Source organism: Phalangium opilio, unplaced genomic scaffold (genome assembly GCF_054372755.1).
Source record: "Phalangium opilio isolate 3A_F unplaced genomic scaffold, DU_Popi_V2 ptg000352l_1, whole genome shotgun sequence".
Classification (NCBI taxonomy): domain Eukaryota; kingdom Metazoa; phylum Arthropoda; class Arachnida; order Opiliones; family Phalangiidae; genus Phalangium; species Phalangium opilio.
In genome coordinates this window covers 1,631,453-1,641,074 of record NW_028324228.1, presented here as the reverse complement: position 1 = coordinate 1,641,074, position 9,622 = coordinate 1,631,453, and positions in this window count along the sequence as shown.

The following is a 9,622-nucleotide window of genomic DNA, read 5'->3' as shown; positions in this document are numbered from 1 at the left end:
ACTCACAGTTTTACTTTACACAATCACTCTTCAGCGGCGTTTAAGAGGACAATCATGATGAAAGATGAAGTTTCATCCTTCGGTTGGAATTAGTGCTTTGAAAGAACGTTCACTTTCATAGTTCAAATAGTGAAACCTTTGAAAATAGCCTCTAACCAAAGCTCTGATATTTATTAATGAATACGATATACTTGCACCCCCATCAACCTAGCAAAATTTCATGATAAAATATTTTGGACAAATGTAATTTTCGTAAAAAAAAACCGAAGATAGAATTTTTATTATAATAATTGTTTATAACCATGTCTTTAAAATGAAAAATTTTAATATCTGGTACTTCAATCACTCAATTTTGTTTTCTTATCATTTACTTTCTCTAGTCTTTGTCCATCAAGACATTTTATATTAATTTATTATTTTATTTTGGGGTTGGACATTTGGCCATCTTATAAATGGTATCCCGGAGTGTAATAAGAACACCATGATGGGTAACTTCGGGTCCCTTTGCTACCCGTTTCAAATAACGCATAATATAATAGATACACACATTGTTTTGCTTTCGAAATAATTTATAATCGCTTGAATTTTCAACAATGACTTGTTATGACATATTTCTTTTTCATTAAAACGAAGATTAATCACAAATTTCGAAAAACAATACGTTTTTTTGAATTAAAATTTCTGACAAATGCTAGCTCGAGATTAAAAAATTTAAAGTTGCACGAGTCGACAATTTTTCAATGGCATAGTAGCGTTATATAAAAAGTGACGGTGAAGGTGAAGCATCTTCGAATCATTTTCAAAAGAAAAATTATACTCGGATTTGGTAAACAGATCGTATATTCTATAATATATGTATTTTATATTTGGCGATTTTAATATTATTATTTTTGAGAAGAAAACACGCCCTCTATTATCAGCTCAGATTCTATTTTATCTTCTCATACAGTTAATTTGAAAAAAACTCTTTCAGTTAACAAACTGTCCTGCTGAAACTCCCCTGATAGACGGAAGGTGTTTTTGCAAAACGCCAGAGGATTGTAAGAATTATCCGTGCAACAGAAAAGAATCCGATCCATCCTGCGGCTCAGGCGTAAAACCGGTGGGGTGTTTCTGCTGGTCTAAAGCTGGTAGAATCCAACCCGAGGATTCTTAAAGAAATCCAATCATCTTAATATATTCTGTGTAAACAAAGAGTTATATTATTAAGAATTATTAAATAAAACATTGCATTTATTATTATGTTTCACATGCAGTATTCAGTTATTACATTTTGTTTTCTTATAATTTTATTTTTCTATTTTTGTCCACAAAGACATTCTAAATTAATTTATTAATTTATTTTGGGGTTGGACATTTCGACATCTTGTAAATGCTATCCCAAAGTGTAATAACAACTTGATGGGCAACTTCGGGTCCCTTTGCTACCCTTTTCAAATAAGGCATAATATAATACGAGTACACATTGTTTTGCTTTGGAAATGATTTATATTCGCTTGAACTTTCTACACCGACTTGTTATGACATTTTTCTTTTCATTAAAACGAAGATTAATCATTAATTACGAAAAACATACGTTTTAATCCACATCGTAGTATACGATGAGGCTCTTAGTTTGACCCGAGCCGTAGTAGTAGTAGTAGTAGTAGTAGTAGTAGTGGCCGGGGTTGTCGCTTCGTTATTGTTAGATTTTAGCTTAAAAGGAATTCGATAGTACCTCAAACCACCCATAGGGGTAACTGAGCTTGGTTAGAGATTTTATTTTCATTTAAATTTTTTTTGGTCGCAGCCGGTCTTGTTTGAATTAAAATGTCTGACAAATGCTAGCTAGAGATTATAAAATGGAAGAGTACACGAGTTGACAATCTTTCAAAGGCAAAGTAGCGTTATATAAAAAGTGAAGGTGAATAGAGTTCGGCATTATCTATCCATTATCCACGTTATTTTATCTTTATCCATACTCGAAAATTATCCACAGAACTTACATGTTAAATCGTATTATAATCCACAACTTTGTTTATAAATAATCGGTTATCCACCAATTTGTGGATAATGGGTTGAAAATGCCGAGCTCTAACGGTGAACCATCTTCGAATCAGTTTCGAAAGAAAAATAATCCTCGGAATTGATACACAGATCGTTTATTCTATAAAATATGTATTTTACATTTCACGATTTAAATAATCGTTGACGCCATCTTGTTAAAACTTACACCGATATAACGTCGTCCGGTTGCTTTCTGCTATAGTTAGGGCTCACACAAGACAAGCCAGATTTACGAAAAAGTCAGGTACAAGCTAAATGTCCTCTTCATTGCAAGGTGAAAACGTTGTGACATTATGCCTAATCAGGTTTACGCCTTGAAAATTCTTTGATTTTTCTACTAACAAACCAAATTTGTTCACTGCTTAAATTTTTACATTTTCAAATACTTATAACTATCAAAACCTAATTCAAAATTAAACGCAACTTTCCCTTTAAAATCAAAAATTTCTTTTAAAAAATACCACAAGATAATAATTCAAATCCAGGGGACCCCTTCTCTCTTGCATTAACTACTTCTGATAAATTTATTGTAGAGGTTGCAGCATTCCTAGAGAATTTTATGAAAGATTAAGCCAAGAACAATTCGCAATTTTTTAAATAACTCCCTAGCTTTAAAAAATGAATGCAATTAATTTAGCTTGATTCGGGGATTAAGAAAAGAACTTGGGAGTCCATCTCATAACACTTGTTAATATTCAGTTTATGTTAATATTCAGTTTATATTAATATTCAGTTTATATTAAAATATTGTAAGTTTATACCGAAATGAAAAGTAATAATGAGGGAAATATTGCACAATGAAACCCAGGGTCTCGCAGCAAGAGAGCAAAAACGACTTGACGTGTTCCTAGTCAGTTTACTCTACAGATGTATTAGTTTCCTATTTTTACCAACGAGTCAAAATTATTTTAAGTTTTGATTCCGAAAATACACCTTTCTTCTCGGTTTGGTTTACGTTTTACTGCTTGCTTCTGTTTGAAGCACTCGCAAAAATTTATTTTCACTGGACGTCGATTCTTGAGCTATCAGAGAGAAATTATAATAGGGAGTGGAAGCTCTTGCCCTTGACAGTGCTTAATGCAATGTAGCTCAAACAAGTAGGCTGCGACGCGGAAACTGACCAGGTAAATTTCCGGTCACATGACTCTCCTTTAATTTTAAAGTTTGACCTCAATCACTGTTGGTTGTTCTATTACCCAAAAATTTATTTTCACTGGACGTCGATTCTTGAGCTATCGGCGAATCTTTTCTCTAGGTCCCTAATCAAGTGCCTCGTGTTGATTAATTGGCATGCAGAGGCTCAGATTCATCTTTTCGAATTTCATTATTTTTTCTAAACCACTGAAACGTTTGTGGATAAATTTAGAGGTTCCAAGTCAATTTGGAAACTTTGAAAAGAGGAAAATTGTTGATTTTAATATTATTATTTTCGAGAAGAAAACACGCCCTCTATTATCAGCTCGGATTCTATTTTATCTTCTCATATAGTTAATTTGCAATCATCTTAATATATTCTGTGTAAACAAAGAATTATGTTCTTAAGAATTATTAAATAAAGCATTACCTTTATTATTATGTGTAACATGCATTATTTTATTTCTACAAACATATAGAACCGGAAGTATACCCTAAATCCTTACTAATGTTATGAAGAGGTAAAATTTGTTTGTTTCTTTGCATGTATAGGTTTGGTTACGCTAGGCTAATGTATAGGTTTCGTTACGCTAGGCTAATGTATAGGTTAGGTTTTGTTTTGCTTAAAGAGAGGGTGAAGTAGAAAATCAAGTGATTTTTTTACCGATTCTTCTGCAAATTATAAGACCAGTCTGCCTAGTGAAACATTCAGGAAATACTTCCGAATTATTTTAAAATTGGAATTAGCTTCTGATTTTAAGGATAATATTAAAGAAGGACCTCCGACCAATCGTGTAACGCCCTGCCTTTTTATTAACAAAATTCTCGTTGCAAAATATCATGATAAAATATTGCAAAATATCATGATAAAATATAGCAAAATATCATGATAAAATATTGCAAAATATCATTTTCGAGGAAAAACGAATATATAGGTTATTTATAAAATAATTTATGTTTTATAATCATGTCGTTAAGGTGAAATTTTTAATATCTGTTACTTCAGTCATTCCATTTTGTTCTCTTATAATTTTATTTTTTAATTTTGGTCCACAAATACATTTTTAATTAATTTATTAATTTATTTTGGGGTTGGACATTTCGTCATCTTATAAATGGTATCCCAAAGGGGAAAAAGAACACCTTGATGGGCAACTTCGTATCCCTTTGCTGCCCGTTTCAAATAAGGCATAATACAATACACATATTGTTTTGCTTTCGAAATAATTTATATTCGCTTGAATTTTCAACAACGACTTGTTATGACATTTTTCTTTTTCATTAAAAGGAAGATTAACCATACATTGCGAAAAACAATGTTTTTTGAATTAAAATGTCTAACAAATGCAAGCTCGAGATTATAAAATGAAAGAGTACACGACTCGACAAATTTTCAAAGGCATAGTAGCGTAATATAGAAAGTAACGGTAAAAAAATACTTGGAATTGTTATACAGGTCGTATATTCTATAAAATATGTATTTTACATTTAGCGACTTGAATAATCATTGACGCCATCTTTTTATAAAACTTACACCGTTATAACGTCGTCCGGGTGCTTTCTGCTATAGTTAGGGGTCGCACAAGACAAGCCAGAATTACGAAAACGTCAGGTACGAGCTAAATGTTTTGTTCATTAAAACGTTGTGACATCATGCCTAATCAGATTTATGCCTTGAAAATTCTTTGGATTTTCAACTAACAAAACTAATTTGTTCTCTACTTCATTTTACATTTTCAAATATTTAAAACTATCAAAACCTTAAACGCTACTAGCCCTTTAATATCACATACTTCATTTGAAAAATACCACAAGGTAAGAATTCAAATCCAAGGGACCACCTTTCATAAACTACTGATATATCGGAGCCTCCGGAATGAACTAGGCCCATGCATGTCAAATTTTATGTGGGGAAATATCCAGTTTGTTAGAAAAAATATTTTCACCATAGAAGGCGCTTATTTTTCCGTTGTGACAGGGGTCTTCCTTAAATTATCGTTGATATTTTAGGGGTCAGTCATAAAATTTTTATGATAGAGAAAAGTTTCATCCTAAAATTAACGTAAATGTTTTTGGGGCTATTCACTTTTTACTGAATCTTTCGGTTAGATGGTATTGATGACAACAAAATAAATTATTTCAATTAAAATAATTCAGTAATAGTTATAAAAACGTATACTTACAATCCGCGACCTTGGCCCAAATACTTAAGCAGTCGACAGGGTCACGGGGTTGAACTTTGTTTATTTATCGGTCGTATCAGCGCCCCCAAACGGGAAAACACGGCGAACTAAATTAGTTAAAAAAATATTCTTGCTTCGCCACACGCATGGGCCTAGTTCATCCCGGAGGCTCCGGATATATTTATAGTGGAGTTTGCAGCAATCTTAGAGAATTTTATAAAAAATTAAGGCAAAAACAATGCGCAAATTTTTAAACAACGCTCGATAGCTTTAAAGAATGAATTTAATTAATTTTGCCTGATTCTGGGATAAAGAAAAGAATATTCAGTTTATTGTAAAATATTGTAAGTTTATACCGAAATAAAAAGTAATAATGAGGGAAATATTGCACAATGAAACTCAGGCTCTCCGCAAAAAATTGACGGGTTGGCCCCAAGAAAGCGAAAACGACTTGACGTGTTCCTACTCAGTTTACTCTACAGATGATACCTCACCTTGGACAGTACAGTCTTTTAAACAATCGTGATTAAGCATTTAACTAGAGGAATCTTACTCGCCGTACCTTGTGCCACAACTCAGCGGATTTTACCCTTGTAATATAAGTATTACCTTTTGACTATATTACGAGACTGAATTAAGAACCGTACAAGCAATTTAGCAACTCTGTAGGTTGAGCTCGTAAATCAAACTGTTTTGTGAATATAATGCGCAACTCCAACGTCTGAATCATCATTTCATAGTTCTCTTAGACGCTAAGTAAAACAGCTTGAAAATTTAAATTGCGCTTACTAACAGTCAAATAGGTTTAACGATGAAGTTGTTAGTAGTTTCGGTTTTGTTGTTGGCCAGTGCATTGCAGATTGCTCAAAGTGAAAGGGATAAGGGTATGGTAAAATAGTATTTTATTATTCACCTTATAGAACAGTATCACACACATTCTATTATTAAACCTTCGAGTCATAGTTTACTTTTCTCAAATAGTTGGATATGGTCCACTCTTATGTTGTGTGTGTAGTGTATTAGTTTCCTATTTTTACCAACGAGTCCAAAATTATTTTAAGTTTTGATTCCGAAAATACACCTATGTTCTCGGTTTGGTTTAGGTTTTATTGCTTGATTCTGTTTGAAGCAGAGAGAAATTATAAAAGGGAGTTGAAGCTCTTGCCCTTGACAGTGCTTAATGCAATGTAGCTCAAACAAGTAGGCTGCGACGCTAAAACTGACCAGGTAAATTTCCGGTCGCATTACTTTCCTTTAATTTTAAAGTTTGACCTCAATCACTGTTGGTTGTACAATTACCCAATAAGGGTTCGCGATTTCGAGTGCAACTGGCACCATTTGGAGTTATTTTAAGTCAGATGTTTCCCTTTCCCTAAATAGATAGTGTCCATTTCCCCTAGACCCTCCCGCAACATTCTAGACCCGCCCTAGAGGGAGGAGCCACAAAAAATAGTACCGTAAATAGACCTGGCCAGTTTTGTTGATCACGTGATTTTTGAGCTACATAATATTTCTCAGTTTCCACTCCCTATGATAAATTCTCTCTGGAGCTATATCGGCGAATCTTTTCTCTAGGTCCCGAATCAAGTGCCTCATTTTGATTAATTGGTATGCAGAGGCTCAGATTCATCTTTTCGAATTTCATTATTTTTTCTAAACCACTGAAACTTGGGTGGATAAATTTAAAGGTTCCAAGTCAATTTGGAAACTTTGAAAAGAGGAAAATTGTTGATTTTAATTAATAATTTCGAGAAGAAAACACGCCCTCTATTATCAGCTCAGATTCTATTTTATCTTCTCATACAGTTAATTTGGAAAAAAAACCTTTCAGATAACAAACTGTGTCCAGATGAAGCTCCTCTGATAGACGGAGTATGTCATTGCAAAACGGCAGACGATTGTAAGAATTATCCGTGCGAAAAAGAAATTTTCTTACCATCCTGCGGCACAGCCGTAAAACCGGTGGGGTGTTTCTGCTGGCCTTTATTCCAAGGCAACGAGTATTAACGAATTGCAATCATCTTAATATATTCTGTGTAAACAAAGAATTATGTTCTTAAGAATTATTAAATAAAGCATTACCTTTATTATTATGTGTAACATGCATTATTTTATTTCTACAAACATATAGAACCGGAAGTATACCCTAAATCCTTACTAATGTTATGAAGAGGTAAAATTTGTTTGTTTCTTTGCATGTATAGGTTTGGTTACGCTAGGCTAATGTATAGGTTAGGTTTTGTTATGTTTAAAGGGAGAGTGAAGTAGAAAATCAAGTGATTTTTTTATCGATTCTTCTGCTAATTATAAGACCAGTCTGCCTAGTGAAACATTCAGCAAATACTTCCGAATGATTTTAAAATTCAAATTAGGTTCAGATTTTAAGGATAATTTTAAACAAGGACCTCCGACCAATCGTGTAACGCCCAGCCTTTATATTAACAAAATTCTCGTTGCAAAATATCATGATAAAATATTGCAAAATATCATGATAAAATATAGCAAAATATCATGATAAAATATTGCAAAATATCATGATAAAATATAGCAAAATATCATGAACGAGGAAAAACGAATATACAGGGTGTTTCTGATAAGTCTGCCATAAATCAAGGGGCGTGTTCTTTGGGTCAAACTGAGTGGAAAGTGTCAAAGAACATGGGGTGTACAAGAATTTGCAACGAAGATATGGCCCCCCAAACATTGGCCCCTAAAACAAGAAAATATTCGAATATGTAGACTAAAACAAATTCAGCCTTATCAACTTGTTTAGAAATAATGAGACAATTTCAATAGTTTCCCTCTAACATCGTTATTGAACTTTCACCTGGCAGAAGTGTATTAAATGAGTAGAAGTATGCCTACTCTAGTAAAGTAAATTCAAAGTATCATGGTAACTTTCGGTTGGTATTACTTTTATTCTTAACAAGTTAACATGGACGTTACAGGTATTGTTCAAAATGTCCACCAACGGCGTTAAGAGAAACATGAACCCGTCTTTCGAAAGATTCTTGGACATGTTGGAAGATTCCTGGCATGTTCCTGATTGTTTGACAACCTTCAATAATTCGTCTTCGCAAGTCTTCCTCATCACGGACTTCATTCTTGTACACGATGTCTTTGAGATGACCCCAAAGATAGAAATCGCACGGATTTAAATCCGGAGATCTGGCTGGCCACGCAACTGGTCCTCCACGCCCAATCCACCTCAAATTAAACGTAGCTAGTGGTCGGCATTTGGATAGGATAATATCTGTTTGTTTTATCTTTATTCATAATTTGAAATTATCCACGGGAAGTCTATGATTAATGCTATGTGATCACGAATAATTATCTGATTATTATCCATGAATAACTGATTAACCAAAATTCTGTGGATTATCTTGTCCAAACGCCGACCACTAAACGTAGCATTAAGATGTTCTCTAACTGCACGGCTGAAATGTGGGGGTGCCCCGTCGTGCATAAACCACATGTCACGAAGTAATGCAAACGGTATGTCCTCGAGTAGTTCAGGTAAAGTGTCTCTTAAGAACGTGAGATATGCTTCACCATTTAGTCTGGGTGGAAGAAAATGCGGACCTAGTAAATGATTACCGACAATGCCGCACCATACGTTTAAAGAAAATTGCTGTTGGTGACTTCTAACACTAGTTGCGTGTGGGTTTAATTGGCGCCATTCGTGGTGGTTGTGATAGTTCAGAATTCCATCCCGGGAAAAATGTGCCTCGTCGGTTACTAAAAGGACCCGTGGAAATTGATTGTCCTCTACTCTGGCCAAAAACCACTCGCAAAAGTCGATGCGTCTTGGATAATCTGCCGGGTTAAGAGCTTGCACCTTTTGAATATGATACGGGTGAAACTGATGTCCGCGGAGAATTCGCCAGACCAAAACGTGATTAACATGTAATTGTCGTCCAACTTGTCTGGTACTTGTCGAGGGGTCCTCATCGAACATGGCAAGGACGTCTTCCTCGATTTCCTCCATGTCTTCTGGAATGTCTCGCTCTCGAACGTTGTTGGGTTGTACTTGTCCGATGTCCCTCAAGCGCCTGTCAACAGCCTCGAACGTACGACGATTTGGTATGCGTCGTTGCGGAAATTGTTCCTGGTATCGCCGCTGTGCTTCCACTGAATTGCCCTGCGCCAGTCCATACATGAGATGCATGTCTGCATATTCTGCATTGGTATACGCCATACTGTACTACCACACGTTCGTTCGAAGTGATACTGTGACGTTATCAACAACATCGCGTTAC